The sequence below is a fragment of the Theropithecus gelada genome, chromosome 16 (assembly GCF_003255815.1).
Source record: "Theropithecus gelada isolate Dixy chromosome 16, Tgel_1.0, whole genome shotgun sequence".
In the NCBI taxonomy this organism is placed as follows: domain Eukaryota; kingdom Metazoa; phylum Chordata; class Mammalia; order Primates; family Cercopithecidae; genus Theropithecus; species Theropithecus gelada.
Genome location: NC_037684.1, coordinates 5,419,824 through 5,430,431, shown reverse-complemented (window position 1 = coordinate 5,430,431; position 10,608 = coordinate 5,419,824). Strand labels below are relative to the sequence as shown.

Here is a 10,608-nt window from a genome sequence, read left to right as displayed (position 1 = left end):
ATGTGACACTCCTTGCCACCAGCGTTTCCCAAAAGGTGGTGCTCCTATGAGAGATGGTTTTAGATGGGAAAAAATGTAATATGTAGTATTAAATGTAAATTTTCTGAATATTGCTGTTACAATGAGGCTAAAATGGCTAAAGTGAGCCAACTCAAAGACAATAATTTAGTAAATAATGTTATAGGTAGTATTCTGATATGGCAGCAATAGTGGCAGTGGTATGCAAATTACTAAAGTTAGAAAAATAGACCGGGCGCAATGGCTCAGGCTTGTAAGCCACAAGCACTTTGGGAGGCCGAGGCAGGCAGATTGCTTGAGCTCCAGAGTTGAAGACCAGTCTAGGCAACCTGATGAAACCCTGTCTCTGAAAAAAAAAAAAAAAAAAACCAGAAAAATTAGCTAAGCGTGGTGCCGTGCACCTGTAGTCTCAGCTTCTTGGGAGGCTGAGGTGGGAGGATCGCTTGAGCTCAGGAGGCTGAGGCTACAGTGAGCTGTGATCATGCCACTGCACCCTAGCTTGAGCAACAGAGTGAGACCCCATCTCAAAAAAAAAAAAAGAAAAGGAAAAGAAAAGAAAAGAAACACACTCCTTTCAATCATCTTTAGAGAAATGTTGCCTTAGATCAGTAGCTTTCAAACTCAGTCATGCCCATGATAGGAAATATCTGTGTGTGTGTGTATGTATATATGTGTATGTATCTAGGTACATATGTAAAACAAATGTTTTATGAAACAATTCTTATGCACTCAAATATATATTCTGCATTACCATTTCATTTTTAAAATGCTGTTTACAACCTGTTAAATTGGTTTCACTTAACAGGGTTACCTCCTGCTGTTTGAGAACTACTGCCTTCAAGAACATATACCATAATGATGATATTAACATCTCTCAGTTATTTTTATTCATTCCTTTATTTGAGACAGAGTCTCACTGTGTTGCCCAGACTGGAGTGCAGTGGCGCAATCTCGGCTCACTGTAACCTCTGCCTCCCAGGTTCAAGCGATTCTCCTGCCTCAGGCTCCCTAGTAGCTGGGATTACAGGCACCCACCACCATGTCCGGGTAATTTTTGTATTTTTGGTAGAGATAGGGTTTCACCATGTTAGTGAAATCTGACCTCAGGTGATCCTCCTGCCTTGGTCTCCCTAAGTGCTGGGATTGCAGGTGTGAGCCACCGCACCCAGCCCAGAAAGAGATCTGAGAGAAGACATAGGCATCCTGGGACCAGAGGGAGAAAGGGGCTGGTGATAACCTGAAGTACTTTGTAGATGACTATGGAATTTGTGAGGTTGATTTTCTCAGCATATTCTGCTTAGATGGCAGTGCACCTGGGTTTTGTTTCTCTCGGCCCAAATGGTCTGGACCAAGGGAGAGCCCCAGAACCCAGGGGAAAGGCAAGCAGGAAGGGAAATCTTTACTGCAGAAACACCACTCTGGCATTACCAGGCTTGTCGCTGCTTATGGCCTGTTTCCATTCCTCACCTTCTCTGCAACCTTCAAAGAGTTATTTCCTGCCTCTGAAGTTCAGTTTCCTCGTGGACAAAATTGGGACGTGATTTTTATCTCTGTGATTTCTCCCAGCTTGATTGTTCCATTACTGGAGGAAGAGAAGTTGAGTTTTCTTTTTCTGACCTTCATTCATTCAGCCAACAAATGAAGAGCCTCTTTATCTAGCAAGGGAAGGGAAGATAGGACACTTGCCCTCAAGCAGCAGCAGAGGGGTAAATTCCCCAGAAAGGAATCCATTCTCTCCAGGTGGTGTCATATTTCAGCAATGCCATGGCTGTGCTTTCAGCTGAATTCAGTTTTCCTGGATGATGGGGTCTGGGGAGGAGGCAGGTGATCTGAGGCTCCTGGGAAGTGAGGTCACACAATGATACCTACTGGCCCCAGGTCCCAGCCCTCTTACTCAGGGTTCTCTGAAATGCTTTCAGTAGCCAAAGCACATGTCCAGAAAATATTAGAGCCCTTGATCCAGAAGTTAAGTCTTTGGCCTATGAGCTTTATCTTTGCCCTCACCTTCTGTGACTGAATTGATTCTTGTCTTTAAGTTCCCACTGTGTGTGTGATAGCCACTGTGCCATGTTACTCCTTCAAGAAAGGATTTGTCCCAGCTGCTTGGAGTGCTATCAACAGACTGCCTTCTGCCATCAGAGCCACCTAGTCTAAGGTTTCTGGACAGCCCACATCCAGTGAGTGGTGGGGGAAGGGGCTCTCCCTCATTTCACACCTGCTTCCCACCCTTCCCCACGTGGAATAAGCATTCTGCACATTAAACTCTGTCTAGGGGTCTGCCTTCTGGGGAATCCAACCTTTAACAGTGTATATCTCTGTCCCTCTCTTGCTCCTAAAACCTTAATATTGTAATCAAGTATAATGATTTTGGTCATCATCTGCTGTCCTAATGTTTTTGGTCATCATCTGCTGGTCATCATCTGCTGATCAGGTATGAGTGTTTGACAAGTGAGGTGCCAGTTTGGCCTACAGGCTGGCAAAGAGACCATCTCCTCGGTGCATGTCAAGTTAATAATGAAGATGACTTTTCCAAGAAGATTTGAGCTCGTGCTGTAGACAAGCATAATCTCTATGATAAAGGCAGAGCTTTCTGGGTGACCCAGAACAAATTGCTTTCCTTCTTTTTGCCTGTTTCTGCAGTGTGAAATGAGACAGTTGGCTGGTTTCATTCCTATCAGTGTATGATTCCAAATTGGTAACTTCTGTCCCCAAGTATGGGGTTAGACCCTTAGGGTTTGCTAATAAAACCATCTACAGGGAGTGAGAATTTGTTTCTTAATTCAAAAATCAATTTTACCTGCAGGTTCGAGGGGCCACAGGGGAAAGAAAAGAACCCCTGCCTGCTGAGATGCAACTTAGATCATGATATTTGAGTGTCAAAGATGACTGAATGAGGGCAGAGATACCCAAGACCTGGTTGTGCTCTGTTGAGTTCCTATTCATCCTGCAGAGCCCAGCCACAATGTCACCTCCTCAGGGAAGTCTTCCCTAGCCCTTCAGGCCGGGACCTTCCTTGTGCCAGGGCTCTGTCTCTGTTCCAGCTGCTGGTAACACAGACATGAGTGAGACACCATCCAAGTCCTAAGGGGCTTCCCAGTATGGTGCCAGACACACAGAGGGGTCCCAGACAAGAAATTGAGTGACTCCTTACCTGGGGGAATCAGAGCCTTCTCATAATACCAGAGTCTTGCCATAGGCATCCAACCTGTCTCTGATCCAGCATCTGGATCTAGCTGCCAATTTGCAGGAAGTACTGAGGACTGGGGAGCTTACTGGGTTGCACCAAGAGTTTGCAGTAAGCAAAATCTAGACTGTGGGAAACCCTCCAGGTCCAGTGGCCCAGGATCCTCAACAGACACACTGCAAGGAAATAAAAGGGAAGGAAAGGATACCTCCTGATTGAAAAAAAGCTTCTATCCATTTTTTTAAATGAGCAGTTAAACTATAATGTATAAAGATGCTGCAATGCTCAATTAGGTGATAAACTAAAATGCAAGGAAGTGATTAGAGGGTTAAGGATACTTACGGCCCTGGGGGAGTTGTGATTGGGACGGGCACATAAAAAGGGTTTCTGGGGTATCTGGCAAAATTATCTAACTTGGATGGTGTTCCCCTTATAATTCATTAAGGCATTCACTTGATTTGTGTGGTTTTCAAATTTGTGTTGTATTGTATAGTAAAAGATTTAACAACATATTTCTTGGGCCAGGCGCGGTGGCTCATGCCTATAATCCCGGCACTTTGGGAGGCAGAGACGGGCAGATCACGAGGTCAGGAGATCGAAACCAGCCTGGCCAACATGGTGAAACCCCATCTCTACTAAACATACAAAAATTAGCCGGGCGTGGTGGCGCATGCCTATAATCAATCCCAGCTACTCGGGAGGCTGAGGCAGAAGAATTGGTTGAACCTGGGAGGCAGAGGTTGCAGTGAGCCAAGATCACACCACTGCACTCCAGCCTGGGTGACAAGAGTGAAACTCCACCTCAAAACAAAACACACAAAAAAGCATATTTCTCCAGGCTGGTAATGGGCTAAAACTCATAGAATGAGGCATAATATATAGAATTGCCAAATTCTGGTCTATGTTTTAAAAAATATCCTGGAGGTTTTAGCTGCCCACAAATGACTATGTCTGCCTGCGTGGCTCTCAAAATGCAGTACCAGAGGCCCTGTGTTTTGCCCTGGACACTAAGGAGGAGCAAAAGGGAGGACTCTACCAGGGGTAACCAGCATGGGCGGAGCCTTTGCAGCTCCAGTGCTTCCCATCAGGGAGGACTGCTTATAACTCTCTGGATGGAGGAGCCCTGGTCACATAGATCTCATCAGGAGGTCACAATGGTCAAGCCCCATTGCAGAAGGGGCTACTATGATGGGTGGGGTGGCCTTGATCCCCTTGCTTCTGCAAAGTCCAGGCTCTGAGGTAGAAACCTAAAATTTCAGGACATGAGGCATTTAGGACATAGCTCTTTCAACTGTAGAATTTACAACTAAGGAAGCTGAAGTCTAGGGAGTATCAGCGATTTAATGGAGATCATGCAATAAACTCAACATATGTGTCCATTTCTGCCTCTGCCTTCACTTCTGTCCTCATTCTTTAAGCCAATGACCGACCCCTGGCTCCATGGGGGTGCATGTATATAACTGCTGGCCTTCAAGATAACTACAAGATTTCTGTTCCCCAAGCTCACCCTGGTGCTTGTATCTGACTTGTATTCACTTCAGTTCCTCTCACCAACCTTGACCTGGAATCCATACTTGACCCCTGCCTCTGGTCCTTCACCTTTGGAAGCCCATGTTTCCCCAGTATCTTTACACTGACCTCTTCTGTACCTTGTACTTTTTTTTTTCTTTTTTGTTTTTTTGAAACAGTTTCTCATTGTCTCTCAGGCTGGAGTGCAGTTGCACCATCTCAGCTTACTGCAAGCTTGACCCTCCATGCTCAAGCGATTCTCCCACCTCAGCCTCCTGAGCAGCTGCGACTACAGGCACGTACCACCATGCCCAGCTAATTTTTTTGTATTTTAAATAGAGACAGGGTTTCGCCATGTTGGCCAGGCTGGTCTCAAACTCCTGACCTCAAGTGATCCGCCTGCCTCAGCCTCCCAAAGTGCTGGGATTACAGGCGTGAGCCACTGCGCCCGGCCCCTTGCACTTCTCTTATATTGACTTTGGCTTGGCTCATCCCCCTGCCCTCCTCTAGGGTGGAATTCTCTGCTCCAGCTCCTTCAGATAACCCAATGTTCAGTCTTGAAGCTCCTTCTCATCAGGAATTTGAAGGGACAGGATTCAAGGCAATATCCAGTAGAGCAGGACTTTCCACCTTCCTATCCCTATCCCTGAATATCTGGACTCTGTCTAAGCTAAGGTGCTTGTCAGAAAAGGCCTTAATTTGTATTTAATAACACTTTCATGATGACACTGACATCCTAGCTCGGCATTACCTTCAAAAGTCAAGAGCGTCTCTTCCATTTATTGGGATCTTAGAGAAAAGGTCAATATTCCTCTGCTGTCTGGGCTCTACACCTTCTCTTCTGATAACCTGAGACTCTGCTGACATTCAGTCCGCCTTAAAGCTCCTCATGGTCATCTGTGTAACAGGCCTCAGGGAAAGTAATGTGGTTTTTTGAGGGCTACATTAACAGATGTATGGGGTATAGAGTGAAGGAGGTGAAGTTTCATTCATAACACTCTATCTGGAGTAGTATGTTTGGTACCGAGTGTTACAATTGAAGAGGAGGACAGACAGAGCAGTGTATCAAAAAGAGGATCCAGGAATGGGAGGAGGTGCTCAATGTCATGTTATTAATATGTTAAATCGGACTGTTTATACTAGAGATGATGTGGGGAGTGCCATAACTGGCTGGGGGCAGATTCAAAGGGTCAGTTCACCAGGAATGGGAAAGAAGCGCCCACCAGTTGAGCAATATGGTTTGCTTTGTAGACAGGAAGGCAGGCAGTGTGCATGGCCTGCATAACTCACCTTCCGAGGAACAATCCAGAAACGACCGTTCCGGAAACTCAAGCACCCTCTCTGAAAAGTTGCCCCGCCATAACACACGCAAATCGGGCGGGACCCGAGTCCCCGCGGGCCACCTGGACCTCAGTGTCCCCATCGGGGAATCAGTGAAGACGACTCCGGCTCTGCGGAATGCGGCTGGCGGAAAGGAGACGCGGGGATCGGTGGCGAGGTAAGTTGCGTCGTGGCGCGGTTCGAGCTCATCTGTAAGGTGGACCCTGGAGTCTCGAGGCCCAGGTGCACCGGCCCCGGCCGACCGCGGAGCCCCAGGGCGGAAGAACAGGAGGGCGCCTGAACAGAATCCGAAAATGGAAAAAATGCCACGTAGAAGGGACGGCGTAAGTGGAGAAAACCGACTTCCCACAGCCAAACCCCAACCTCTGGTTTCAGGCACGGACGGGGTTCGAACCCGCGATCTTCGGTTTACGAGACCGACGCCTTACCACTTGGCCACCGCGCCTGACAGCCCAGGGAGCGGTGGAAGCTCTCAGTGGAGGGGAGGTGGTACCGGCTGGGAGCGGCGCCTTCGGCCCCGCCCCTGGCCCCGCCCCTCCCCGCCCCTCCCCGCCCCCGCACGCCCCACCCGCAAGCCCGAGCGCGACTCTGCGAGCATCGCTCCCGCGCGGTCAGTGCCAAGTCTCGCGCCTGCCGCCTGCGGGACCCGAACCGGCGTCTTGAGAGAGCCCGGCCCTCCTCCTTCCTCTCTCGCTCGGCGCCCGCCGTGAGCGCCGCCCCGAGGCCCAGCCCGCGTCTAGAGCAGGCGGCGGCCAGGCGGTGGGGTCGAAGCGACTGCACAGAGCCGTGTCTGAGTCGCAGAGAAGCCTTGGTGGAGGCGGAAGCGGAAGCGCCGGGCCGGGCCGCGCCGGGCAGTGTGTGACCCTGGGTGGGTCATTTCTGTCGGACCGGGCAGGGTCCGTGGGCGGCCGGGGCCGGGTCGGTGGGGACCAGGGCGCAAGAAGAAGGGCGGCGTGGCCGGGGGCGGGGACTGGGACGAGGCCAGCGCTCCGAGGACGATGCGGGGAGCCCGGGGCATGGGGTCAGGCTCGGGGCGCCGGGAGGTGACCTTTCTTCGCTGGCCCTGCAGGAAGCACGACCTTCCCCGGGTTCAAGTCGTTCCCCTTCCAGCCCCTGGCAAGGTGGACTCTGAGCATCTGTGTAGCCTGGATGACCTTGCCCCGGAGGAGCCGAGGTGGGCACGCCAGGAGAGGCCCCCAGGGATGTCATGACGACCCGAATCGCGGAATCATGTAGTCTGTCCTACCGCGGAACAGTTCACGATGAAAAGGAACCACCATTCGTGTTCAAAGGGCTGATTGTCAGCATAGGCAGAGCCCAGAACCACACGTGAAAATTTACTGGAAAAACAGGGAGCCTGGGACTGGGGATGGGGGACAAAGTGGACTTTAATTGGCATTGTTTTGTTTCTGTTCTATGGAAGAGGCGGAGGTGAGGGACTGGGAACATGAGTGCCTATTAGGATGCTGTATACTTTTTTGGTAAACCTTTTATTTTCTTTAAGTAAAGGGGGGAATTAGGTACCCCTGTTCTTGTTTGGCCTGTGACCATAGCATCTGTTCCAGGAGAGAGGCGAGTGTGCATGGGTGGGGAAAGAGAAGCCCTTCTCTCAGGCAGGGATCATGCTCACTGGGGACAGCCACCCTGCCACCACCACGGCCAAATTAAGCCTTATTTGTGTGTAGAATGTTTTTTGTTTGTTTGTTTGTTTTGTTTTGTTTTGTTTTTTGAGATAGAGTCTCACTCTTCCCAAGCTGGAGTGCAAATGCAGTGGCAGGATTTCGGCTCCCTCCAACCTCCGCCTCCCAGGTTCCCAAGTACCTGGGATTACAGGCACCTGCCACCGCTCCCGGCTTATTTTTTTGTATTTTAATAGAGATGGGGTTTCATCATGTTGACCAGGCTGATCTCAAACTCCTTACTTCAGGTGATCCACTGCCTCAGCCTCACAAAGTGCTGGGATTACAGGCGTGAGCCACCGTGTCTGACCTCCTCTTTATGCTTTTAAAAATTCTCTGGACTCTGCGGGGTGAGGTGGCTCATGCCTATAATTCCAGCACTTTGGCAGGCCAAAGCGGGCGGATCTCTGGACCCATCAACTATTGATGCTGGAAAAACTGGATATCCACATGCAAAAGAATGAAGTTGGACCCTAACCTAGCACCATATACAAAAATTACCTCAAAATGGATTCAGGACATAAACATAAGACCTGTAACTATAAAAATCCTGAAAGAAAACAGGGGGAAAGGCCTACGACATTAGATGTGACAATGATTTTTTTGGATATTACAGCAAAAGTAAAAATAGACAAATGGGACTACATCAGACTTTATAAAAACTGCATAGCAAAGGAAACAACAGAATGGCAACCTGTGGATGGGAGAAAATATTGCAAATCAGATATCTAATAAGGGATCACTATCCAAATTAAAACTTAGACTCCTGCCACTCAACAACAACAAACAACTCAGAAATGGGCAAAAGGCTGGGTATGGTTGCTTATGCCTGTAATCCCAGGCTTCCCTTGGGAGGCCAAGGCAGGAGGATCACTTGAGGCCAGTAGTTAGAAACTAGCCTAGGCAATATAGTGAGACCTCATCTCTACAAAAAAAAAACAAGGCAGGCATGATAGCACCTATAGTCCTAGCTACTTGGTAGCCTCAGGCAGGAGGATCACTTGAGTTCAGGAGTTCAAGGTTGCAGTGCGCTATGATTGTGCTACTGTACCCTAGCCTGGCCAACACAGCACAAGAAAAAATAAAGTGGATCTTTTCATCAGTTACAACAAGTGCACAACTCTTGTTCAGGGGAAGCCGTGCAGTTGGGAGGGTAGAGAGTATGTGGGAACTCTCTGTACTTTGTGCTCAGTTTTGCTGTGAATCTAAAACTGCTCTGAAAAATTAAGTCTGTAAAAAGGAAGAAATGAATTACCAAGTCATGAAAAAACACAGAATAATCTTCAATGTATATTACTAAGTGAAAATGCATGTTACTGCTATGGTTTGAATGTGTCCCCTAAAGTTCATGTGTTACAAACTTGATCCCTGATGTGGCGGTCTTGGAGATGGCACCTAGTGGGAAGTGTTTGGGTCATGGGGCCACCACCCTCATAAATGCGTTAGTGCCATTCCCGAAGGAGTGGGTTCATTATGGAGCAAGTAGTTTTCTTATAAATAAGTTTGCCTTCCCACCCTCTCTTTGCCCTGCCTCCCTGGGTTGATGAAGCAAGAAGGTCCTCACCAGATACCAGCTCCTCCATCTTGGGCTTCCCAACCTTCAGTCCCATGAGCCAGTAAATTTCTGTGCATTATAAATTACCTAGTCTGTGGTATTCTGTCTTAGCAGCACAAAACAGACTGAGACAAGCTAAACTGAAAAGGCTACATACTATATGACATTCTAAAAAAGGCATTTCAAAAAAACTATGGAGACATGTTAAAAAACAATGGAGACAGTAAAAATATCAAAGGTTGCCAGGGGTTGAGGGGCGGGAAGGGTGAGTAAACAGGGCACAGAGGGTTTTTAGGGCAGCAAAGCTATTCTGCATGATATAATGGTGGATACGTGTCATTATATAGTTGTCAAAACCCATAAACGGGTTCTGGGCTGGGAAAAATAAAGAAAAAAAAAATCCCATAGAGCGTTCAACACCAAGAGTGAACCCTAGTGTAAACTATGTAGTTTGGGTGATGATGTGTCAATGCAGGGTCATCAGTTGTAACAGATGTACCACTTTAGTGGAAGATGTTGATGGCAGGGGAGACTAGGGAGATATGGGGGCCATAGATATATGGGGAACTCTGTGCTTTCTGCTTAGTTTTGCTGTGAACCTAAAACTGCTCTTTAAAAGTCTATTTTACGAGGCTGGGTGCAGTGGCTCATGCCTGTAATTGTAGCACTTTGGGAGGCCAAGCCGGGTGGATCGCCCAAGTTCAGCAGTTCGAGACCAGCCTAGGCAACATGGTGAAACCCCATCTCTACTGAAATACAAAAAATTGGCTGGGTGTGGCAGCATGCACCTGTAATCCCAAGCTACTCGGGAGGCTGAGACAGAAGAATTGCTTGAACCCGGGAGGCAGAGGTTGCAGTGAGCCAAGATCACGCCATTGCACTCCGGCCTGGACAACAAAGAGAGACTCCATCTCAAAATAAAAAAGTATATTTTACAAAAATGGCGCTGGTCTCAGTGACTGACACCTGTAAGGTCAGGAGTTCAAGACCAGCCTGGCCAACAGCCTGGCCAACATGGTGAAACCCTGTCTCTACTAAAACTACAAAAATTAGCCAGATGTGGTGGCATGCACCTATAGTCCCAGCTACTTGGGAGACTGAGGCAGGAGAATTGCTTCAACCCAGGAGGCGGAGGTTGCAATGAGCCGAGACTGTGCCACCACACTCCAGCCTGGGCAACAAAGCAAGACTCCATTTCCAAAAGAAAACAAGAAAAATAATTATTGAATTCTTTCCTGTCTGACCTGTTGCTATGAATCATTATCAACCCTGGGCCACACTGTAATTGCCCTTTGGTGGGGTCACTGTGGGTTCACCCAGGT

The 10,608-nt window shown here is 48.3% G+C and overlaps 1 non-coding gene across 1 annotated transcript; it reads right to left on the bottom strand.

Annotated features, from left to right (window-relative positions):
• Nucleotides 1–6,425: 6,425 nt before the first annotated feature.
• On the bottom strand, nt 6,426–6,497 carry TRNAT-CGU. The gene has a single exon. It is a non-coding gene; the product is annotated as a tRNA-Thr (tRNA).
• Between the last annotated feature and the right edge of the window lie 4,111 nt (nt 6,498–10,608).